Source organism: Syngnathus floridae, chromosome 6 (genome assembly GCF_059516105.1).
Source record: "Syngnathus floridae isolate MCC-2025c chromosome 6, RoL_Sflo_1.0, whole genome shotgun sequence".
In the NCBI taxonomy this organism is placed as follows: domain Eukaryota; kingdom Metazoa; phylum Chordata; class Actinopteri; order Syngnathiformes; family Syngnathidae; genus Syngnathus; species Syngnathus floridae.
The window spans coordinates 15,205,377-15,231,827 of record NC_142418.1 but is presented as its reverse complement, the minus strand read 5'-3'; the positions used below and the strand labels follow the sequence as shown (position 1 = coordinate 15,231,827).

Genomic DNA, 26,451 nt, shown 5'->3' with positions numbered 1-26,451 from the left:
GACAAGCATCCACGCCCGCTTTGGGTGAAGAGGCCATTTCTCGACAGTTCACGTCGGGGTCACAGCCGAGACGGATTGTACCTCGACTAAATCCAATCGCGGCCTGCGTCAATAAGTTCTCGGCGGCGGGGAAGTGGCGGAATTATTCTCCAGCCGCGCCTGAATGGGGTCCACGGCAACAGCGGCATATGATTACCGGCAGTTTCTTATTCATTTGATCTGGCGGTGAAATTGCTGGTGCGTTTGCATCATCGCGACCTTGCCGAGGTACTCGCTATGCCGCCCGTGTTGACAGTACGACGGCGGCATGCTCGACATCACCGATGGGGGATTGCGCCGTTTGTTGTAAAGGGATTACCCGGCTGACCTTTGCAGTTTTCATCCATTTAATCGTTTCATCGGAAAACAAAACACACAAAGACAAAAAATAATCATCATACCTTTGGAGGTCACGTGACTAAAAACAAACGCGGTCGTTTCATGACAAAGACACGAGCTACACTCAAAACACGACCGCGCTGAATCTGGAAGCATTAATCACCCAAAGGCTTACGATGGACATCGCATAGTCGTCATTTGATTTTTTTTTTAATACGTTTAATATCAGAGCTCTTTATCCTATATAGAACGGCGGCGTGATTTGACGCGGCGGAGCGACCAATCCTCTTACTGGCGTCTTTATGGGGTCAGCAGAGGAAATGGACGGAGTTCAGACAGATGGGCCCTGAGGGGATAAGGCGGGGAATAGCGATAAAAAAAAAAAAGGCAAGGGTGTTGAGTCAAGCTGGAATTTGGTGCTGAGACAGAAATATGGTTTAAAAAAAATCTAATCAAGACAAGGGAGCGGCATGTGGGGGAGAAAAAAAAAAGCCGATTAGAACTGTCAGGATCCATCAACGAAAGGATCAGCTTTGTTTGCTCACTTGCACAACAACTTTGCCGACATCAAAATATGATTGTTAGGCCAAAAAGATGACAGGACAGGTGTCCGCATGATTAATTACTTTACTTTTTAATTTGACGACATCAACTTAAGGGCCACCTGAAACTGTGAACTGAGATTTGCAGCAATGGAACTTTATTTATTTATTTGTTTATTTATTTATCTATTTGTTTATTTGTTTATGTATTTATTTAAATGTTTATTTATTTATTTGTATGTTTATTTATTCATTTATTTATGTCTCTATTTATTTATTTGTATGTTTATTTATTTATTTATTTGTTTATTTCGTTATCTCTCTATTTATTTGTGTGTTTATTTCTTTATTTATTTATTCATTCTTTTAAGTCTTTCCAATTAAAAGACAGTTTGAATGATTCATGGGAATTACCATTTGATTCAGTACAGCTCAGTTCAAGCGTGTAGAATTTCTATGACGTCGCGGAGATTTTGAAATCATTCATTTTATGTACAAGGGAAATATTTTTATCCGTCAAATTTCTTGTCTGTTCTGTGTCTTTTTTATTTTCAATTTGAAGGACGTCAGAATAACAATGCATTTTTTTTTTAAGCGTCGCTGCTTGCCAAAAACTGAGTAGCCTTGTATTGTGGCCCGTTAACTCCGTAACCCCCTGAAACTTCACGTGGTCTCTTCTCCAAGCTCCCCCCCCCCTGGCCATGAGGTCTTCGGTGGCCCAATACTCTCTGAAGTGAAGCTTTGATAAAAATGTGCCTTTTTTCCACTTGGACGCTCCGATCTGCAGGAAACGGTCTGCTGCAGAAATTGCTAGCGCCGCCCTCTCTCCAGCTTCCTGCATCTTTAAGGCAATGAAAGATTCAAGCGGCAGCATCGCCATTCTCAGGGCACAAAACACAAGCCTGACAAGGCGACAAGCAATCCCTCTCCGCCGGGCTGTCCAAAAAAAAAAAAAAAAGTGTCGATGCTAACAAAAAAATCCATGACAGCCGCTCACTTATGTTAACGTAAAAGCGGCATCCCGCAGTTTTTTTTTTTTTTTTTAGTTTCGACTTGGAAGAGGGAGGACAAATGGGCAGGCTGAGATGGGGTGAAGGAGATGTGGGGATGGAGTGCTAGTTTGGGGAAATGGGGGGGGAAAAAAACGAAGCTCATCAATATCCTGTCACGGCTGCCTGGGCAAACGCTGCGCTAGAGAAATGCTGAGATAACACAAGATAGATAAGTTGACTTGCTGGGTTTCTAATAAAGGCCCACGACGGCGAAGAAAAAGTTGACTTGACCTCAGCTCGGTGGAAAACCTATTAAATAATGCTCGTTTGGGAGAAGCGCATTGCCAGTCGACACACAACATACGGCGGCGCTACTTCCTCAAAGTTGAAAACAAACTTTCCCACTGAGATCTGACATTGTATTTGGAAACAATTACTCCAGTTTCACTGAGGGGTGAGCAGTTACGCAACGAGTAGGATAGAGGAAGCAAGATGAAAGAGATACTGACAACATGGATTCATTTTTGCTCTGTTTATGAATGCGCAATATCCTAATTAAAAAAAAAAAAAAAAAAAGTTGTGTAGCTAACGTGTTCTAGATGAGATACTGTGACTTGCCGATTAGAAATAAAACACTAGAAGGGTAACATTTATTTACATATATATTTATGGATGTGTGGGGAAATTGATTAATTCATTAAAACTTTCAACTTAACATGGTACATGTTTCGTGATGTAAATAATATTCTTTATTGTGTTGAAAATTAAAAAAGACTTGAAAAGTCTATTGAAAATTTAAATAAAATGGAATTATTTGAATTAATTCATTCTCAATGAATTCAATTTTACAATTAATTAATTTTCAATTAATTAATTGTAAATTATCAATAAATTAAATAATTAATTGAAAATAAAACTTAAATAGACTTTATCCCATCATGTATTTCCAAAAAGGACATTTTAGCGTTTTAATTTCAGTACCGTGACACGGCAATATTTTGAGATCAGGTGCGGTGATGGCTCGAGTAATATTTTTTCCTAATTCCACAACCTTTTGGAGTACTTCAAGACATCACTGTTATTAAAAAATAGATAAGCACTTACCAGACACTTGATAAACGACCAATATCCTAGCGTGGAGTCATTTAAAATGGCCGAGGCAGCAGCGGCGGCGGCGGCGGCAACAAGTGAGCCAATCCCTTTTGTTGGACCTGCAAAGAGATGACAACAAACGTTAGACAAGAGCGAGCTGGGAGCACTTTACAAAGTCTGCTAAAAGTTCCCACTCGTGACAGTTGCCTTGTAATCCTTTCAACATGATCAGTCGTTCAATAAAAGAGCTTTGCCAACACGTGTTTACAACCTTTCGCGTGAACTCCATGACAGACGACAACGAGCCGCAAAGCTCCTGTAATTGACAATCATTCGGAGAAAAACAAAAGCAAAAAAATTCTTCCGCTCTGTTTTTGTTGTAAACACACGTCGGCAGGGTTGAGACACTCATCATTCCAGCCGCCGGCACTTTCGGGGAACACTTTAGCCATGATATCAATTGACATGCGCATTTTTTTTTTTTATTAGTGATACAAGTCACCGGAGCGGAGCCAACTTTCAATTTTGCATTCCAACCAATTACGCATGCAAGAAAAGCGCCACTCCACACAAAAGATAGTCACCGTGCCAATTTCTTTTGCTCCAGTCTTGCCCCCCTCCTCCTCCTCCATCCACCGAGGACCAAACGACACATTCAAGCCAAAAGTGCCTATTCGGAGTAATCTAAAGTGAATTTGCGATGGGGAAAAGGAACCCGTCAGTTCAAGTAAAAAGCCAGGCAAGCGCCTTTGATCAAGAGCGAGGGTGGATTAGTGTGGATTCTCCACAACTTCAATCCAAAGAAGGAGCTACGTTGGAAAAACGCCAATAAACTCACACAGCAAAGATCAGAAAGATTACGGATTATCTCGACATGTGTTTTGCTTTTTCTAAGGAGTATTTTTACACCACAATAAGGTAATCAAAGATCCTAAAATGGAAATATGTTGGCAAGCTGTCAGGCATAAAGGGGTAGTTTGATTTTATTTGAATAATTCAACATGCACGTTTGAAGAGTGACATCCATCTTAAATGTAGGAAACTTTGAATATTTAAAAAAAAATTGTAGTGAAGTAACAGTTAAGGCTAAATGTGAATGATTAATAGCAGTAGTTTAAAGTTAAATATAACTGAACTACTTAAAAAAGTATTGCACATAAAAAGTAAAACAAATAAATATAAAATATTATACCATCCATTGGATTAAAAAAACATTATTAAATTCAGTGATTATTTTGTGTGGTTCATAAATGATCAATCGATTACCAAGAAATAGTTGTCGATTAATCGTTGCACCTGCAATCATTTAATCAAAAATAATTAAAGCAAATTTTCTTTCTAATTCTCAAAAAGGTTCCTCGTTGCTGTGTCAATGTTTACGTGCCGTGACGGAAAATTAATGTTTTATTGGATTCTTATGTCTTGGGGTTGTTTCAGGCGAATTGTTAACACGACGATATTGACTCTGCATCATTTGAAAATTGTGATGTTTTCGTCCGACAGTCGCCCTGCGGTTTCTTTTGAACTTTCAGTGTCATACCATCAACAATAAGAAACCAAAAAAAAAAAGAAAAGAAAAAGAAAGTCCGGCAAGGCAGACTATGATGTCTGCGGGGGCGGACTGATGAAACCGCCATTCACTCTCCGATGTTGTATCGTCAATCATCCTCACGTATATACAGTAAATGATTTTTCCACGCGCCGCGGGCTGATGGATAAGCAGAGCGACAGGAGGAGGTGGAGGACTTCTCCACTCGTTTGAAGGTGAACGAAAGACGTCGACGTGGCTTGGCTCTCTTGTTGTGCCGCGCACGTTTTTCCATTTGGGGCGCTCAAATGTAGCGCCCTGGGCCAAAGCCGTGATGGATTCCCCCTCACGGCGGCTTCCCCGGCTTTCAAAAAGGACGAGGCCGGAAGACCTGAGAAGCTGTCAGGAGATGCTACACATCTTCATCAGGCCTGGTGGCGCTTTGTTGATTGGATGACAAATTTAAAACGGCTGTAAAATACACAGTATCGCTAACGGGCTAGCTTGCGGCGCACCATGTCGGACGCCATCTTGAAAAGGCACTCGGCGATTCTTTCTGCCTGCCTTCGTCCCCAAATTTAATTGAGTCAGGTCAATTGATCTCGTGAATGTGTGAACAGTGGAAAAAACAAAAAAAGAGGGAATTGTGGGGGCGACGTGCGGCTCAAGGCAGCGCAACTCCGGAGAGAGCGCACGCTGACTCCAAGTTGAAAGCATCCCTCCGGTGACGAAAAGGCCGAGAGAAAGAAAGATGAAAGGGAGTCAGTCCATGCTAATTTACTCAGCGCCGCCGTTTGCAATCTTTCTCCGTACACTCGCGCGCCTCCCGTGGTGCGGCTCGTCTATTCTTCGGCATTCGGGCACAATTAACCTGGAGACGCTCTGGGTGATCCAATGGAAATGTTTACTTTGAACGGATGCAGCAGTTTGTTCATGTTGGTGTTGAACCTTTCATTTCAGGGCATTAAGAATTCATAGTAGGGCAGGAAAACAAATGCACAGCTAATTTTAACCTCCTTTAAATATTCCACCTCATTTGTCCCTAATGACAATTCTAAGATGGTATTTTTGAATTTGTTCAGAAGATCCACATGAAAGACACAGCTGCATGCTTTGAATAATAAAATCCACGAGTATAAAAAAATTGTCAGTTGGGAGGCAAGGGCGTGAACCGAACGATTCTTCCCGAAAAAAGCGCTTTAAGCTATTTGTTTCCACTCCCGTTTAAAGTTTCCTGTCAAGCTAATCACAAGACAAACGGAATGCAAGTTGTGTTTATAACACCCACACAGTTTAGCCTTTCAGTTTCACTTAATGTTTGTTACCTAATATGAACTCTCAATGTGAAATGCCACAGGCGTGCTCACAAATAGCATCTTGATGGCAAGGCAACAAATGGTTGAGCAACACATGTAGACAGATTATATAACGCTACTCATAAGTCTTTATCCTCTGTGGAGAATGACAGATATTACCAAAGCCCACTGAAGAGTTTTCACCAACTCTAACTGTACATATTTGTGTTTGTCCGTATTATACTGCCCCCTGGTGGCCAAAGCACCGGCAGGAGCAACCCTATATCCCCCAAAATTCTGTCTGTATATATTACACTGCCCTCTGGTGGCCAAAGCTCACACACCAGCAGGAGCAACCCAATATCCAAAGTTTTTGTGTCTTTAAGCTAATTTAACCTTTATTAGTCCTAGAATGTATTTTTGGTTTATTTTAACGACTAAAGGTTAAAAGGTTACAACCCCCCCCACCACCAAGACTATCAATTTATCATTCCGTCAAAATAAATTCAGCAAGACCAAAGAAATCCAGTGGGCATGCCGGGTCCTGACAGTATTTTTGGGCGACGTTGGCAGCTCGATGACACGGATTTCAAGTGAAAGCATTACTCCAGAGAACAATTTCTCTGACACTGTCAAGAGAGGAAAGGGATGAGGGGAGAAAAAGACAATGACAGTACTTAACATCTCTCCCCATCTTGGGAAATGTCATGCAAATAGATGACGTGCAATCCCACTCAAACGCTGGCCCGCAAATCACTTAATGCAGCTGGGATGAGGGGGGGGGGGTGGACATTTGCAAATCGAGATGGCCAGATTGCTCCCGTGTAATTCCAATCCATGCTCGCTGCCAGAAACCTTCAACATTTGCGGCGATGATTTCAGAGGCAGGGGGAGGGAACGGCACAAAAATAAGTGCTCTGCCTCGCGGCTTTTCACCCATTTGTGGTTGAATTATTTTTAACTTTCGCAATCCATGAGAAAGGGAGAGCTGCTGGATTATTGGCAGCTTGTAAAATCCCATCAGAAAAGACGAGGAAGAATCAGATCATGTCGAGTTACACGGCGGCGGGATGAGGATGACGCATCGGAGGAAGGCGGACCCCCCGTCGAGGTTGAAGGAATCCTGTTTGGATCAGCAGAATTCTTCTGACAATGACCGCATCGGAGGAGTCGACTTCTAAAATATATATAACAGTAGAAACATATCTGTCATTTCCCTCCAGATCAACTTCAAAGTTGGAACTAGTGAGAGCAGTCGAACGTGGTCCATCACGCTAGCTGTTAGCATCTAAAGCTAGCTCATTAAAACAAAATGAGAACTCAACCTTTGCCTCCATATCTTTGCTCCTCTTCGCAAAATATTGTTTACTATCCAACGTTGCCGGCATGTGGTCGAACGCGGTCCATCACGCTAGCTGCTAGCATCTAAAGCTAACTCATTAAAACAATATGAGGATTTAACCTTTGCCTCCATATCTTTGCTCCTCTCCGCAAAATATTGTTTACTATCCAAGATTGCCGGCACGTGGTTCATTAAAACAAAATGACAATGATTCCGCTTCCGAGCAAACAAACTCGGGCAGAAGGAAGCAACAGTACTTGTATTGTTAGTCATCTACTCAAAATAGGAAGTTTCTCATCCGCTGTGGGCGTGTGGTTCATTCAAAGTAGCTGTGATTTTTTTTTTTTTATGTCTTCACTGACTCACAAAAGTGACTTGAGGAGGGAGAAACTAGTGTTGTCAGTCATCTACTCAAATCATTCCGTTCTTCATCCAAGGTTGTCAGTACTTGAGTCATTACCACAAAGTGGCCGTGATCAACTTTGGTCTTTACCATTTTTGCTCATATCTGAAGTTCATTTCTGCCACACTACTAAAACGTGACCTTCTTCCAAGAGCACTCGGTTCATTTTCTAATAACATCGAGACTCATCTTCAAAACCGAGTCATTTTTGGAAAAGTTTGCTTCCAAGGACATTTCTGGCTACCAGTGGAGATCTTTTTAAAAGTACCAAAAGATTGGAGATAGATATTTCCGAAGACGATATCCTGTTGCTTTGCTGTGCCTGTTCTGCTGGCTCCGAGTCAATTCCCTGAGAGGGCCGCACCATTCCCCAGGAATTAACCCCAAAGTCATTACGCCGGCGAGGGTCACTGGGTGCGAGGCATTTGTGGACAACACCGGCAGCGTTCTGGCTCCAGAGTGCCGCCTCAGGCGTCCTCTGTCCACACTCACACACACTCTGTGATAACACACACACACAGCCAACCAGGCGTGCTGCCCAGCCACCAGTCAGCCTGCTTAATAGGGATGGCAAATAGTCCCTACAGCCCTAAAGACACAATAACGGAACACATAATATTCTCTCTGTCGCCGCTTTAACAGTCTGTGAGTTCAGGCTAACGCGGCTAAAGGTTCAGAGGGCTAAACACACGCTCTCCATTTCAATTAGCGTCGTGTTCACTGGGGTGGAGGACAAGGCGCTTGCTAAACCGGCTCCACAATGTCATAAGCAGAAACGACAAATATGGCGACAGTGGCTAATGGTGGCTAATGGCTAATTTAGCCAATTTAGTTTCGCCCGCACAGCTCAATCGCCCACTCAAAACTATCCGAGGTGGTCGACAAGATCAGCTTTTGTTTTCCTCGGGTCGACTCGGTTCGGAGAAAATAAGCATTTCTTCTCAGCCGGCTGGAAATGATACATTCATTAGCGGAGGTTTATTAAAATCAATGAACGACTGCAGTCTTTTGTATTCGCCCACTTTGCTTGTCTTCAAAACAAAGTGACGATTGAGGAGGCGGACTTCATAAATCTGCTCAAAACTATACATTTGCTTAGCAAAGTTGTCTGTTTTTGCTTTATTAAAATAATGACAATTGTCTTTTGTCTTCTCCATCTGAGGCAAACTCATTTCAGAGAATTTAGTATGACTCCACTCTATGTTTGTTTTATAAATCTCATCCATTCCTCTTTTACTCTGGCTCAACGTTTAGCAAATTTGATAGTTTAGCCACAGACTGTTCCAAAAAGTATTGTGCTTCTCTTTTATATAAACTGTATTAAAATAAAGATAAATAAGATCGCCTGGCTGGCACCTCTAAACTTCTGACCTCAGAATCAACCCGGATGGTCACCTTCGAGAGGTTCGCAAAAATAGCCTGAGCTGACAGAAAAATAAAGCACATTTCCCGTCAGTGTTGAAAACAAGGCATTTCTAATCCAAGGTTATCTGCATCTGCTTCATTAAAACATCATAATGATTGGCTCTCGTGTTGCCGGGGGCGACGGGGATTAGTATGAATGTGATTGTGCGGAGAAATCAGTCATAGTTTAACAGCAAATGAAGACACCTGATTTTGTCCTGCGGGCATGAATCCGAGTTTTCCTTTTCATCAAGGATTCGGTTCAACGGTATCGGAGCCTCGAAACAATGAATTCAGGTGGGTTCATTAAAACAAAATAACGACCATCGACGCCACGTCGCGGCGAGAAACTCTTGATTCGCGTGATTACTGAGGTGCGGGTAGGCAGGGCGATGAATAATGCCCTCGCTGCATTTTTAATTGCCACCCTTCCCGCGGCTTGTCTCGCACGGCGTCCGCCCGGACCTTTGCTCCGACATCGACGGCTTAAACTTCATCAAGCGCTTGCAGGAATAACCAATTTCCGCACACCTGCCGTGAAATGCCTTTCAATATACTCCTTGCCCGTAGCAATTTTCCCACTCACTTGGAGCCGGGGTGGCAATATGAGCGAGCAGATACTCGCCCTCGGGGGCGTCATTATGCCAGACGCGGGAGTAATGGAGCTCGGGCCTACCTGGCTCGTACCACCTTTCTCATATTGAAATGGAAGAAAAAGGCGACGTTCGGAACACTGTTAATAAAAAATCAAAAAAGCAAGAAATGCCCGAGGCTTTGCTGCCCGATTATGAGAACTGGCCGAGAGTCAGGAAAAGCAAGGGGGGAGGCGATCGGGCCCCGGTTCTGTCATCCGCTGGTCTGCCAGTTCCCAGAACACAAGGAGCCTTTTTTCCACCGCCAATCACAACCAGATGTGCTCGCGCTGTTACCAATTCCGATCTGTCACTCTGCTTGCTCTCCAGAAAGCAACAACAACTCAGCGCTGACAAAAATACGCGTAGTCTCTGGCAGGCCCGGCCCCAACGTGTAATCACAGGGTCCCCCGAAAGGAATCCCGAGCTCCGATAACATGCTTTCCAATTGGCTGGTTTTCTCCCGCGGGACGGAGAGCCAAACTTGAGGCGACGGAGACTTGAGACCTCCAGGCCCGACAACCAACGTGGGACGTCTTGGGGCTGGAAAGCCGAGTAAACGTTGCTGTTGAGGCAACAGTTTGCCTCTGGGTGTTATTTTTCTCTCCTAAATATTTAACATGAACATCATGTATGCCCGCCGGCGAAACAAAAAGCGTCCACGAAAAAGCATTTTTCTCCACGGTGTGAAGTGGGGGCAATGCAGGTGGTTACGATTAACTATTCATTCGATCAACGTGATTCACACATGCGGCTTTCCACAGTACTCCCAAAGCTGTTTTTTTTTCTCCGGCCCGCCCTCGGCGTCCTCTCTGCCGGCAAAACGCTATCAGCCACGGCCATCTGTTACCCCCGCAGCAGAAAAGTGGAGCTGCTCGAAAGTCATCTGGCGACCGATTACGGACAAGACAACGTTTCAGCGAGTGATCGTTTCAAATGGGAATCGCGACGGCTTATGACACTGACCTGATTGTATTTGCGTCACACAAGCGATGTGCGTCATACAAGTGTGTTAGCGATTATTCCGACTAGTTTTCTTTTCCGTAATGAATCGTATTTTTTGAGAAACATGGACAAGAACTTCAACAATTTTTGAGGTACTAATTAATGTTATAAAGACTAAATGAAACAGAAATGACAATTATTTTGATTTTATTTTGTATTATTTTTCAAATTTATTCGATAAATCGATTTTGATTCTGTTACCGATTAAGTACCGATTTGGTATGTCAAAAACTATGCAGAAATATTGGTTTTCAAAGTAAAAGCAGGTTTGAAATCGACGCACACTCAAAAATCGAATGCAAACATCGTCTCTAAGCGATAAATTGATTATCAATCGATTCACATGATCGTCGCAATCCTCATTTATCGCCTGCCTTGGAGCGTTTCGAGTTGAGAATTGTTGCTGTGTGAGCGTCCCAACTATAGAGCACCAAGTCGCAAACAAAACGATAAATATAACCCGCTAACAAGATGTATCGACACCAAACTGATTAGTAGAAGAAGTGGAAGTAAAAGTAAATACATTTATTGATCTTGTGTTTAGAACGCCATAAAAAAAACATCCATACATCTTATCAATGGAGTCCAAGTCGAATATTCATCCTCATAAAGCACTAAATTGCGTGAACAGCCGCAACTCAAACATTAGATTTCGTTCTCGGGAGACCCGGGAAAAAAAAAACACAACCTCCACGGCTGAGTTAATTAAACATCGCGTAAATAGTGTCGGGCAAATCCCTTACGTCTCACCCTGGAAAAGAATCATGTCACAACAACAGCTGCTGCGCACACACTGCGGTCTGTCTAAAAATAAACTTTTATTAATCATACCAAACGCTAAAATAAGGAAAGTTGATTAAACACAGAATCAAGTCAGGCTTGAATAAAACCAAAGCATCCAAGGCTAACTTGAAAAGAGCAGTTGTGAGCTAGCAGTAAAATATCCTTATCGCTTTTATGTTCAAGATCATTTTCCTCCCAAGAATTTTTTTTTTTCAGCAAACGCGTTATCGGCAACGGGCGGTGGGGTGGGATAAAACGCGTCGCCGTACTTGGTGGGTGTCCTGCGCCTGGAGCAGAGAAGACTCCATCTGTTTTCAAGGGCTTCCACTTAGAAGCACGGACCTCATTATTTGCAACATGCAAGGCCCGTCTTCCGTCTGAATATCTATTAGGAGGAGAAGCGTATTAGATTGCTGCATGCGCCATGCTCAGCCAGCAAAAACGCTGTTAAGCCAGCAGAGCCACGTGGAGCACTTAGGAGGAGCCAGCATGTTAAGCAGGGGAGGCAAAGAGCAGCCATTTGTTGCAGGAGAGGCGATGGCGAAGGGGGCTTCTAACCCCCCCTTAGGAGGACAGTCCATTGTGGCGGGACTGTACAGATCGATGAATCGGGTCAATAGATCATTAAGCAATCCCTATGTGCCTGAAATAACACAGGGATGAGAGTGGAGATAAGAGCTCAGATCGATGTTCTGGACAGATGAGAGGTGGACAGAGGCTGGAAATGGGAGTGAGGGGATGGACCCATTTAGGGGACGCTGTATTTTCCCGTGAGTTCTCGTTAGCAAAACTGATATGAGATCGTCCTCGGAGCCACACCCTGAAAAAATGTCCAGGATGTACTTTGGCTCACTCACTCTGGGATAGCTTCAAGCTCACCCTAATGAGGAGATGTAGTCCAGAAAACGGATGGCCGGATCACGCCACGGGGTTGTTAGCAATGAGCTACGAGCACACATTTTGCAAATCAGTATGTGCGACCCGCTAACGTCCGGTGTCTGCGAGAGTGAAGCTAATGGAACTTAATGCTCGGATGTTTTTAATACATCAATGCCTGGACGGGCTTTGAGGACCAAAGCGCCAGCACGGCTGAAGAGCGATGAGGGAAAAGCGCATATTTATTTAGTCGTGACCGAGACGGGGGTGTTAAGGTGCGCCAGGTGGCGAAGGTGGGCGGCGAGCTCAGGACAAGGGTCTTTAGAAAATGTGTCGAGGCGAGACGGAAGAGGGTGTCGGAGCGGCAAATGGGAAAGCACAGCTGGATGTAAATGACATAATCCTTTTGGATTGGGGGGCAGCGGTGCGCTGATTGCCTCCTTTAAATTCGCTAATACTGATCATTCTGTCTAGCTAACTCATTAGCATGTGCGCTTTGTCTGGCAAACCACTTAAACCGACTGACTCTCCGTGTCCCCTAAACTGAAGCGCAGATTAAAAAAAAATATGCTTCATATAAATCGCTTAAGGGGCGTAATTATGCGCACAACAGAATTGTATTGAGTAAGCGGCATTAAATGTGCCGCCTAATGCTCTTGTGAATGACAAACAAGTGCAATCCATCCATAATCGGATGGATTGACTTCAAAAGGTCAACGCCAGCGTTCAACCAGACAATTGTCTTCCCCCAAGAAAAAAAAAATACTGAAGCATTGATTTACAAATAATGTAGGCATCAAATTTCTTTTGAATTGATTTTGGTGACTCATAATAAGTAAACATCATTGGACCGCTGAAGTAGAGGGACTTGGTGCCATGAGCGAAACTTCTGCAGTATCAATTTATCTGTCTAGCGAACTGGCTGGGTAGCTAGCTAGCTTCATCATCCAACCATCCATCATCCATCACTCCGTCCATCACTCTATCATCCATCCATCCATCCATCCATCCATCCATCCATCCATCCATCCATCCATCCATCCATCCATCCATCACTCTATCATCCAGCCATCCATTTATCTTTCCATCCATCCATCCATCCATCCATCTATCCATCCCATCCACCCATCCATCCACCCATCCATCCATCACTCCATCCATCACTCCATCCATCACTCCATCCATCCACCCACCCATCCCTCAATCCATCCATCAGGGCCTGCGAACTGGGCAAGAAGCAGAAAACCGTCGAGGAGGGAGGGCGGGTGGGGACGGGCGGTGGTCCGCCAAAAGCAGACGCTTCACCCCTAAAGAGGAACAGCATGGCAGCCTCGGAGGACATCTGCTTGCACAGGTGTGCTTACCCGATGTGATTAAGCTGGCCGCCGCACACGCATTACCCGAGCGATGACGCGCGGCTACTCCAAACCAACTCTGGAGGTGCGAGTGGCGATGGTTGGAGAAGGGAAGCACAGATGGAACTGATTGGAGTTTAAGGACGGAGCAAGCGGAGGAGAAAATGAAGGGACAGACGAGAAGAAAAAGTTTGCATGGTAAACCACGGGAGCGTTACCAGCACATGCAGATGCTCCGCTTTTGATCCTGAAAAGACCAGCGGTAAAGCCACGTAGAAAATGACAACATGGGGGGGGAAGTGCCTCTATCTATAGCGCCACCTATGGGATGCAATAAGCCCCTGCTATTAGCAGAAAACTGCAGCACCTCCTCTCTAAAAAGTTTGTTATTGCCTCACAACAACTTTAGAAAACGCAGCCAAACAAATGTGGTGCAAACATAAATCACTTAGTCATAAATCAAATTACAACAATAACTGAAACAAATCTGTGCTTTCATCGCTTCAACTTTTCATACATTATATAAGCGTGGTGACCCGCAATTGACCAATAAATAGTAACTGGGAGGGAAAAAAATGTTTTCACTTTAATGCAATTAAAAATATATCTGATTAATTGATGGAATAATCTATTCCAGAAAGGAACCACCATCGTACAAAATGATTTTGTGAATGGTTGTGGTTCATTCTTGCATGAATATTGAATTACTTTCAAGCTGATGCAGGTTTCCTAAATTTAAAAAAAAGTATTTCAAATGATAAGTAAATAAATAAATGAATAAATAAATGTGTTTTAAAAAATTAGGTGAATTCAGTTTGTGCATATAGAAAATAACGGAGGAAAAAAAGCATCTGGCCACATTGGCAGTTCTCCAAAAAATGGCTTTGCGGGATACAGTGGAGTCAGACAGCAGCTTTGGCAGCGCGCTGGCCACTTGGAACGTCAACACACCTGTTTCCACAGCGACCAACGGAAAGATCGATTCCGCTCACACCGGCGGGCCGCTTCACGCTTTAACCTAAAGCGACAACGTGCCTGAATTCATTTGTCGCAAGAAGACAAAAGTCCACTCCCTAAACAATTGATTCAAAACAAAGAGAATACCAAAGTAATTTTCGTTATTTATGTTAGCTCAACTCTTATTACGGCCACTGAACCGTAATTCTAGCCTTTTTGTTTTTTTGTTTTTTCTTCCCCCGGAACTTTCAAGCCATTTCAGATGACCTCACCACGCGACAGTGACAAAAAAATATCTCCCACAAACGAGAAAGAAAATCCCATTTCACAGCAGCCGGCAAGCGAGCAGGCAGAGAAATTGGAGCTCGGAATAAAAAAAGCCGCTCACCCCCGACATATCCCTCCTTAAAAAAAAATACGAAACAGAGGAGCAGACCGATTTAACGCTAAATCATCCCAACTGTAGCGTTGCAACAGCTTACCTTGCGCTGACAACTTGAAGGGAGGATGTCGGGCTCTCTGCGGCTTATTAGCGCAAGTAAATATCACTTTGCTCGCCTTTCAAACTCGCACCTGCGACTCAGATCGAAAAATCTCTCATAAGGCAACCAGATCTACGGCCGACAAGGAACGGGGAACGATCGTCTTTTCGTGTCGCTATTGTAAGGTTGGATTTACACTGTAGCTCCAAATTAGATTTATTGCCTTATCCGACTTTTTGACTTGATACCGACATTGTGTCGATTCCCCGCGTAAATATCCGAATTATTTCACAGCAATGATGTCATTATCTGTTGCTGATAGGTTGTTCATCCACGGGCGCAGTGGTTTTTCAAAAAACAAACAACCAGCAAACAATGCCACTCGATATGAAAACAACCAGAATTGTGTCTCTTGGGGTAAATAAATTTGGGTCACCTGGCAGCAAGGAACATCAGCATTATGTCAGTTGGGAGAAAAAATATCTCAGAATCAGGGTCGGTGGGGGGCAAGAAATATTGTGTCGCTTAAAAATCCAAAACATTGGAGCCGTACTGCTTGGCGGCAAAACAAAACCATCCAAGTTGTGTCACTTGTGTAAAGGCGGCTTAAAAATGATGATAGATGCGGCACTGACTCTCTGACATCACGCTGCAGGAGACAAACACATTTTACTGGCCGACCAAATCTCCGTTTGGAATTCCGTCTGCCGTGGAGCGCAGCTCATCACCTCTCGGAAAAAAAAAAAAAACACTTCCCACAACTATAACGGGCTCCAATCTGGTCTCACTTCTCAACTCCCAAAGTAAGCGTGTGGGTTGAGACGTACCGAATATATTTGCAAGTGCTAATGCTAGGCCGCACGGGTGGGCTGTTGGGCCAGCATCAGACAGATGGTTGTGTGAGAGGCAGAAGATCAGAGAAACGCTTGCTCCCTGTTGTTCTTTGGGCATGCGCTACATTTTGCAGAGGAGGCACCATGCGAGCTCTGTGTGGCACCGCACAACAAAATATCCGATCAATCTAATGGAGAGGACTTCTCTCACTCGCTATTATCAAACGCAAGCTAGCTGGGAATGACTACAATAAACACGCGCGACGGTTAGCTTACCCCGTTGCTGAGCCTCAGCTCTGGATGATGCGGTGTCGTACTCCACAGTCTCCGCTTTGCTGCGACGCTCCGGTTTTTTTTTTTCTTCCTCTGTGTCAGTTTCCTCTATCCCCCCAAAAAATCTAAAACGACACAAATCAAAACATGGCGATGTTAGCATACCCTGTTGCTGTGCTTGGAGACTTTGGACTCCGCAGTCTCTACTTTGTTGCATTGACCTGATTTTTTATTTATTTTTTGGCTTCTTCTCTAATATGATCCAAAACATCACAAATAATCACACAGACTAGTGTTAGCTACACCTGTTGCTGTGCCTGAACAAAAACAAAAATACACTTATGCTAATGTTAGCTTTGGACGCTACACTTTAAGGCAGGGGTGGGCAATTAATTTTTACAAGGGGCTACATGAAAAACCTGAGTTATGTCAGAGGGCCACACCAACGATAATTTAAACCTGGTCAACTTTATTCCATTGTAATATGCACTAAATTATTTATTTTAAATAGCTGGTACTGGTAATTAGAAGACTACAATTATTCTGTTTATATTTATATTAGGCTTTGTGAAATTGTGGTGTATAGGTCAAAGAAAATAATCATGAATCAGTACAATTTATTCTTAACTTCTTTAACTTTTCCTCAAACTGTGAATTACAACACATTTATAGAAACATATCAATATGTCCTCAACCCGCCTTGTTACGGTACGTAGGGAGAGTGACATTCTCAAATGCGCTCTTTTTCTCCGGGCAGAACAGTGCAACAGAGTCTAATAAGCACTCCTTAATAAACTCTCCGTCAGTAAACGGCTTACTTTTTCTGGCAATTTTGCGGGAAATGACAAAACTTGTCCTGACCGCTGCATCTCTGCGGGTGTGAAGTTTGATAAAAAAATTTAAAAAAAAATGTCCCTGTTGGGCTAGCAGTTTAGCTAGCAATGCATTAGCCTCTGTTGCGCGCGCTTTATTAGACAGATTTCTATATTTTTCCTCATGCTTGGTCGTGTAGTGGCAACTCAAATTACGTATATTTTTTAAACACAAACCAGGCACACGACTTTACCTTTCAGTTGTGTAAAGAAATACTTGGCAGTCCATGTCTTGTTGAAAACACGGCACTCCTTGTCAATTTTTCTTTTCTTCGCGTCAGCACACATTTTGACAGCAGCGTTACTTCCCGCCGTTCACCTACACGCACAGCTCACATGCACGCACGCTACACGGAAGTGCGACGCCTTTCAAAATAAAAGCAGCACAGTTGTTTTGCATGTCCGACACTGATTTTTTTTTATTTATTAAGTTGTAATCAAATGTAATTTATGATTGCGGGCCGGACAGAGACGCACAAAGGGCCGGATATGGCCCGCGGGCCGTATTTTGCCTGGGTCTGCTTTAAGGCATTACCTAGTTTTTGCTATACCTTCTGTCTCTGTTGTATTTTCCCTTTAAATGTTATTTTGTAACACTGTGAAACTGCTTGTATACAATACCAGCCATGGGCTACTACAAAATGTCCGGCGGGACCCAAATGGTCCCCGTGCCGTTGATTGGGCACCAGATGTCGCTAAATAAATAAGAATAACAGATTGTGTCTTTTGTTTGGAGGGATTTTAGTCTGCTTTACTGTTTCCCACTTGGCTTGTTATGACACCTCTTTGACAGCTCGGGTCAAACAAAGTGCAGGAGAGCTTAACAGTGCAGGCTCTGCAGAGAAGGCATGCTTAAACAAATTCAGACAAAAGGGATTTCACTCCCTGCCACAAATTTGGTCGGCGTCCGGAGACGCCGCACTCCGCCGCTTGTGTCGGACAGTTGCAAATGAAAAAACAGTAGCTGAGAACACCACCTGATGCAAAGTTGTTTACCCCGGCGAGATTCCTATTGTTCAAATTGGATGGCTTCTGCTTTTGTGTACTTGTCTGACCTTTAGCGGGACCGCTGGAGAAGACAAAGTCTAGCATGCCAAGAGGGAGGGCGAGTGTGTTGAGCACTTGACGCGGCTCACACAGATTGCAGCGTTGGCGCGGCCGACACAGACTGCCCGCTGACCTGGACGCTCGCCGGCCCATACCTGACCTTGCTACTTTATGCCAACGAGCAGTCCATCAACTCCCTAAACTAAAAATACATTCTTTGCCCAGGACGTGATTTGAGAGTACATTAGTTGACGATAGAAGCGAGGAGGAAAAAGAAGATTGGAATGAATGAGGAAATGACAACGGACGGAAGATACGGGGGAGAAGGTTTGGCAGCCGTCCATGAAAAAGACAGCTGGCAGCGTCATCCTTCACAAACCTGGCGGCGGTGCAATCGGCACGACGGAGGCAACCCTCCGGAGAGCTGGAGGGAAGAGGAAGTGATGTGGAGGAGGGGAGGGGGGGGTAGATAACACGGGCTTTAGTCTCAAGACTCTCATGCTAATTAACAAGTTCTACAGACAAGTGCCCCCCCCACCCACCCTCGTGTTGCAACACACAAGGCAGCCGATTTCATCTTAGTTCTCCACGACTGGCCTGAAGTTTCAGATGGTTGGCTTCCTAAATAAAAGTCCAAAAACTACTTCTCGAAACTGTAAAAACCGAGCTGCATCGAATGCAACGAGACACTCAAAGATGGGATGATGCTAATATTAGGAAGGATGAAAGGTGACGAGAGAACCTCTGGCCTCGTCTGAAGGTGAGTCCGCCGCCCCGCCAGAGGACTGCTTGGTCACTGTGGCGCGAAGTCGAACGGGGCGGGTGGGAGATGAAGACAAATGAGAAGGAGCTCGGGGGGATGCTGATCACCAGCCGGCCATTCCGCTCCGACGCTCGCCTCATCCGGAGCGTAAGAGACAAGGTGGAGGCGCCCAATGAGGCAGGACGGGTTTAGTCATAACAATGCAAACGTAGGCCTTGGTGGTGCGCCATTAGTGCCAGAAGGACATCCATCAGAAGCAGTCGACAGCGGGAACAAGACGACGGAACCAAGCGCAAAGACGCGGCCGTGATGATGAATCCGCTCGGGCTACGAGCGGGTAATTTTCGCAGGATTCCACCGCGAGAGAGTCGAGCACTTTTGAAATTGTTTTGGAACAGCCGGCACCCTGCGCCCGTCCGTGGCATTGATGCTCGCCAGCCAAACTTGGCACTGATGACTCCGGGGATGGACGGCGTCTGTTTTCAACCAGCCTGAAATTGGCTATTTCATTTCGCGCGAGTGTGTTGAGGCCACATCAAGAAAGCCTGACACGTGTTTTTAAGTGGAACTGCCAGAAAATAGATTCGTACACTTCAGACGGCGGAGGAGCCTTGGAAAACAAAGGAAGGAGATTTTCCAGAGCCACCTGTGAAAATCTACAATTTGGAGAACATCGAATTTTTTTCTACACCTCTTTAAAAACTTCTAAACTTAAGAATATGCATTTTCAACACTCCTCTCTGTCGTTAGCATTAGCATAGCAGACTTGTCGTTAGCATTAGCAGACTTTAAAAGTAAAGTTTTGAATAACTAAGCTTTTAATCTACTCGAAGTGATAACAGATAAACTGTCTCCTAATATTTTTGCCTTTAATACAGATTTATTCATTGCTTGTGAAAAACAACATCACGGGAAGAGGGCCTTGAAGAAAAATGATTGCTTATTAAATCTCAATCACAATGCCGAAGGAACGAAAAATATTTTGCTTTGTTTTTCGAAATGGTTCAGCCTTAGTTTCACATTCATTAGGACTTCAGCCGCCAGCCTTTCGCATCTCATAAAAGGCCGCATTAGCATGTACGCGATTGAGATTGTCGGGCTTTTAGCAGACAAGGCTGGAATTTAGTCATTAGGATTTCCTCATTGTAAACTCGGATGCTCTATTAGAGCGCGTGGCTTAGCATCTCCATTCGGAGCAAACGGCCTCATTAGCATTAGCGTGTGTAATAACCTCGATTGGGGATTTCCTAACCCAGATTCGAAAACCGCACCCAGTAACAAGCTCGGTGACGGCACGTCAGCCAAAGTTAAGCATATATATTGTATGAAGCACTGGAGGGAGCACTTATTTGTATTCAGGTGGACGTCTCCGGCCAAGATGTGCGATTTGCATCGGCTTCCTTCCAGGGAACTCTCAGCAACTTGCGGGGAGCGAGCGCCAATTCGACCTCACACACCAGTGCGTTTCCACTCTGTGATCCAATTAATTTCACATCCGTAAGAAACACGTCTAGGCGCTCAGCAGCGCCACAGGAGAGGAAACGGAAGTTTGGATGTGGGCAGTGGGGAGGAGGAGGAAGAAGTAGAACAATTTACAAAACGAGGAAGTCGGCTAATGGGTCGAAGTGGTTGGTTTGTTTTCTGGTCAATTCCAAATGTCTCTGCTTTTATGAAACCATAGCGAGTGAGAAATTGGGAAATTTAGGTTCAATTTAAGCCACGCCTCCAAACGATTACTCGATTGTATTCAAACAGTTGCCGATTAATCTGAGAATTAATGAGTTGTCGGTTTTTGACCCATCTAATTGCTTTATATCCATCACAACTAAAATTCTGGCCTCCAACATACTATATTCAGGATCGAAACTGTTTTCCTTCCCCTCAAAATCCGCAAGCAAAGTTTCCACAAGGAAAATCGTCAAAATTCACTTTCCAAGCCCACGTGTGCCCTGCCATGCTTTTCAAGCAAACAGGCTGCAAGCAAGTTAGCGGTGGAGCTTAGCGCCGTCGTCCGCTATGCTAATCGAGGCTCCCGGTGCATTGGAAGAAGGCGACGCAGAGCATTAGCGATGTAAGAGGCGTGCCCAAGCCTGTCAAGGGAGATAGGGCATAATGACACACTCAGCTGGGACTTGAAAGCAGACATTTCCTGTGGTGATTTGCCCGATACGGGGCCCGACAAGCGCTTAGTCACACATTCCTGGGAGCAAAACAACGGGGGCCAGCTGGACGGCCCTTCCTTTGATGGGCAAAAGACGGAGCATTGGAATTAGGAAGCTTGTGTTTATTTTGGCAGCACTGTCGCCAGCCTCTGGGTTAAAGCTTCGGCGATGCGGTTGCAGGGCTAGTAGGAAGCTAACACAGCGGGGCACAACAATGTCATATTGTAATATGATTTTTTTTTATGCCGCTTATCCTGTTCAGGCGATCCCCAGCTGGCTTTGGGCATGAAGTGGTGCAACTAATTCATTGTTATATAAATATTTATTAGATGTACTGAACATTGTGTACTTAACCTACCACGAGACAGCTATTGAAATCCTAGCCTAATGCTAACACACAATGAAGAACGCCATAGATGGGCTAACAAAACTAGCATCTATGAAAAACACTATAATTTAACTGCTCGTTAAAGCCAAACACTGAGGCCCACTTAACAAAAAAATATATATATTATTGCGCATTGATTTAATAAATATAATTTCTACTGTGATTATAATTCATGATTTTAAAATCCATACACAATGTGAAATAACGTAATACTATCCTAGTTACTAGTTTGGATTGTGTTTCAGTTAAGCAACACAAACTTTATTGATTTCGTTATTCCCCCGCTCGCTCCATGAGAGCGCAATCAAGTCCCTAGTGAATAATTATTAACAGCTCGATTGCATATATTGTTACAGGGATGCGATGGTGCATCCAACTATAGCTTACCCGGACTCCTGAATGCTCATTAATAATCAGAGCGGCGCTTCATAAGCGGCTATGTACGTAACAAGTCTAATTGTCACCAAAGAGAGTTGCTTATTCGCTATTTCAATGAATGTAAATTAGCCACTTTGCTCATTTTCTCTCATTGACACGATGTAGGCTAATCTTCCCCATTCAGCGCCTTCGCCGAGGATGTCAAAGCATTGCCGTGCCTTTGAATGAGCCACTCTTGCATTGACTTGTACGACGACAAATGTTCTATTCAACTCCTCGAGTCTCTTTATAATATAAAAAGGCTTTGTTGAGTGTTGTCCTTGTTATTTGATGGTCACATACCGCTGAACCTTCTTTTAATGCCTGTAATGTTTTTTTTCTTTTCTTTTGTTATCATATCCTGGTCATTATTAAGGGCAATTGGTAACTTGCACAAATAAACGGAATGTTTAGAAATACAGTAATCCCTCGTTTATCGCGGATAATTGGTTCCAAAAACCACCAGCGATAAGTGAAATCCGCGAAGTACGGTCACCAACAAGAAGTACTGGGCAGGCTAACGAGTTAGCGGAAAGATGCTAGTTCGCGATCGTGCTAACACGCGAAAACGGACTTCTAAAGGAATGTAAACAAACATTTGGAGCTATATCGTCCTAAAGGTTAGACACGTTTCCTCAATTTAGAAGTTTTATTTTGACTTTTAAATGTTTTTATAATTTGGAAAAAAAAATCCACGATGTAGTGAAGCCGCGATAAACGAAACGCGAAGTAGCGAGGGATCACTGTAAACCATAAAGTCCAAAAATGTTCAACTGGCCTAATATGAGTGTGACCTAGCATATAAAAAAAATCCAAACAAAGAGCCATCTTCCACACAAGCGCACAAAAACAGTTTACAAGAGTTCTGGCCGTGACTGGACTACGAAGTAAATTCGGGCGTGACATCTGATATTAATCACTGTTTGGCCACGTTTGCCTTGGGGTATAATCTCGTCAATCTGAATGGTAATCTTCGAAAAAAGGATGGAAAACCGAGCTGCCCAAATGTTGCACGTTACGCAAACAAATAGCAGGCAGCGCGACTGCCTGACCCAACTCTTATCAGATGCCGCGTCGGTGTTATGAAAGCCTGGCGAGCATGCACCGAGCGGGGGCACGTCTACGCATGACTCCGTGTGCAACGAGGGGAAAAAAAAAAAAAGCAAATCACCACACGTCGCGAACAAAAGCTCACATCTGGTTCTATTCAGGATGCCTGGAATTCTTTGCCTGCTCAGTTCAGATTACTCGCCCCGGCCCCCGTGCTGTCTGTCTGTGCAGGAGTGCAGATAAACTCTCACCGCTCGGCTCGGCACAATGCCTCAACTATTCTACCAGCAAGAGCGGAGGCTGGTCGAGGGGATGGAGGTGAAGGCGAAGGGAACAACCTAACCACCTTGATTATGGTAGTGAAAAAGCTTAGCGTGCAAGACATCGTCAATACGATCCGGAAATGACTCATTGGTGAAGGGATCGTAAATCGTGATAGAAAAAAAAAAACACTACACTTGTATCACTGAATTAAAAAAGGTGGTTTAAACGTATTAAACTGGGAACGTAAAGTTTCCAATTTTGAGAAAAATTTAAAAGATTTAATGGAAAATTTCAAGATATTTAATGAGGGAAATTTCCTGCCAATTTGCGATTTCAATTGTGATACCTTTTTTGTCCCGTATTTTCCGGACTATAAGGCGCACCGGACTATAAGGCGCACCTTCAATGAATGGCCCATTTTAAAACTTTGTCCTTATATAAGGCGCACCAGGCACCATGAATGCATCATGTCAGATTTTTAATCCAAATCAAATCATTCTCCATTTTATCTTTTTTATTTCGACTTCAGACGCAATAAATTACTTTATAATCACAAAATAATGATCCATAGTCTTTTTGATTGATGATTCATAGTCTGCAGCGGGCCACTTATGATTGATTTCATGACACAATGCTTTGGGCCAGTTTAAATTTAAGAATTTGTTTCATATGTAAGGCGCACCGGACTATAAGGCACACTGTCGGCTTTTGAGAAAAGCTTTGGTTTTTAGGTGCGACTTATAGTCTGGAAAATACGGTACTTGTTTGTTTTTTTTAAATCACATCTACCCTCTGATTTAAATCTTTTGATTGCAAATGTGTTTCATAACTGTGTACATTCTTAGCTAGCTTCTTGCTTTGCCTTTGCAGCTGTTTGTTTGGAAATACTTTCAGGTGTTTGTTTTTTTTGCGCATTGAGTTGCTTTTAGTATAAAAATGTGCCGCGATATAAATACAAACGCCTCGCCTCGGTGGTCACTGTGCGATTTCTTCATTTCAACTCAACCAGCTGTGGTTAAGTGTCGCTCGACAGAACCAATTGTCGTCAAGGTTTCTTTCTTAGAGGGACTTTTTCTTCGCCTCTGTCGCTCACTAATGTGAGGTTAAGTTTCCCTTCGAGGAGTGAGATCCTTGACCGGCGAGATACGTAAAGCGCCTTGGAATAACTTCTGATGTGAATTGGCACGATATGAAATACACTTGACAAATATATGGACATCCTTAGCAGTTTTCAGTTTAGAACCACCTCGGGTAAAAGCCTTTTTGGGAGCCCCCCTGCCCCTCACACACAAGCAATATATTTTCTCGACAGCGCGCTCGCGGGCTTTTTCGTATATACAACATGTCAAGCGCAAACTGGTCCAGTGGGAAGAATCATGATGTCAACTCGCGCCCCCTTGAATTCCTGGCGGGAAACCACCCGAAAAAGAAGCTGTTTGGAGGGCCGGACTCGCACTTCTGTTCAGAGCCAGAAATTCCTATAAATCAAGCCCAGTTTAATTTTGCTTTGGCTCGAGAAGCTTCCCAATGCGACGTTATAAATAAGAACATTTCCATCCGGGAATGAAAACATCTCGGCGCTACAAACTAGCTGTAGTTATTTTTATTTTTTTTCTATACATTTGCGACGCTCCCCGCACTCCAATTTCCCGCACTCTTATCTGGCGGCTTCGACAGAGTGATGTCTTCAGCCAGAATCACCTTGTCTGCCTCGCTTCCCCAGGAGATGGAGTGCCAGCCGTGGAGACGATTCAATCGGCCAGAAGTGAAAGAGCAGATCGCAGACAATATGCCGCGGCCCCATTAAGATCCCCCCCATGCCCCTCCCCCCAGTCCTCTCTTACTGCTCAAGCCCCCCACCTAATGGCCCATAATATCATTTTACATCATGTTCTTGCTTTTTTTTATCCTCACTCTAAACATAAGTGTCTCACAGAGGCGCAATAAAAACAGACATATTTCTTGATTACTCCTCAAGAAGCGTATCAGTGAGGAAAATAATGCTCGCTCAGATGTCGGACCCCCTCTTCCCCCCTCCCGCCCCAAGCTGTGCTCACGATAGCTAACGGACATTTTATTATAATCAAACCCAGGCCATATCGTCGCTATAAATAGCCTACTTAAAAAATCATTTTCTTCCCGATGGAGTCCGTCAAAGTGCAACATGTTTCATTCACGCTAAGGGTGAAACTTCTCCGCCATCCCATAATCTCATATTTTGTGGTTTTATTATAGTCCGGGGGAAAATGCCAGCGGGCTGCTCGTCTTTGTTACAACTTGCTGTGCGGGATTCCACTTGAGCGAGAACAAGTTATTATTCGCAACTGGGAATGGCTCCCACCTTGGACCCGATACATCATCTGCTCAGACCACAACATTTACACCCGTATGGAGATCCGGGGAGAGATCAGCGTGCGCGCCAAGGGTGTCGGGGGAAGGGGGGTGGGGGGGATCCAATCTCTCACGCCGAGGAGCCGAGACAGGCGGGAAGATATGCTGCCGGCTCAGGCTAACCCGGGCGGATGAAATGACGGGATTACAGCGGGTATTAGAAAAGCTGCCGAGATGGTTGATAACGTTGTTTGCCGACGACCGTCACGCCGATTGCGGCCGTGGAAAAAAGCCAAACTGTTTGACGATTGGAAATATGGCGGAAGCGCCAATGTGTGAGAATTTCTGGAAAAATAAATCAAATATATAAAATATAAAGGCAAGGCAATTTTATTTATCCAGTATATTTCTTACACAAGGCATCTCAATGTGTTTCGTACAACTAAAGCAGTAAAAAAGTTCACGAGGTGCTGCTGTTTTTGTTAGCAATAACATTTATATGTGCTCAACGATTATTTTATTTAGACTTTGGCTTGAATCTACACTTTCATGAGTGCTCCCAGCTAAAAAAAAATTCCATTTTCTTCCCTAGTGGGCAAAAAAATAGCATTGGGTCTGGGGCATTGTAAATAATAATCATGACTGGCCTCGCCTCCGTCTGCTTGACAGCTTTGTCCTCATTAGCCACAACTACCAATTACTGGCTCCGCTTCTTGATTTCTATAGCGACCCGGAATGAGAGGCTTCTTTGACGCACCTGCCGAATCATTTTCCCAATGTTCAGTTTTCTTTTGACATTTTGAAAAGTGAGTAAATACAATAATTGTAAGGTATTTTTCTCGCCGGGTGATTGATAACATCGGCGGCGACAGCTTTCATCCTGTGAAATTTTCGACATGTTGTATCAATATTCCTATTTTGACTGGAAAGCTACGCTTGGCTTCCAAAAATAATTAAAAACGTCACTTGAAAGCAAAGTTTCTAT

At 44.0% G+C, this 26,451-nt stretch overlaps 1 protein-coding gene across 2 annotated transcripts in view; it reads right to left on the bottom strand.

Moving 5' to 3' along the window:
- Positions 1–26,451, bottom strand: part of plxnb2b (plexin b2b) — a 105,577-nt gene that overhangs the window by 47,702 nt on the left and 31,424 nt on the right. The window contains exons 1-3 of one of the 2 annotated variants that reach the window (XM_088378547.1): positions 17,239–17,342; positions 16,176–16,297; positions 3,017–3,123 (exon numbers count right to left, since the gene is read on the bottom strand). The gene's annotated coding sequence lies outside the window, so the exon portion shown is untranslated. Of the gene's footprint in view, positions 1–3,016; positions 3,124–16,175; positions 16,298–17,238; positions 17,343–26,451 lie in introns of those variants that run through there. The other variant, XM_088378545.1, reaches the window with a different exon arrangement.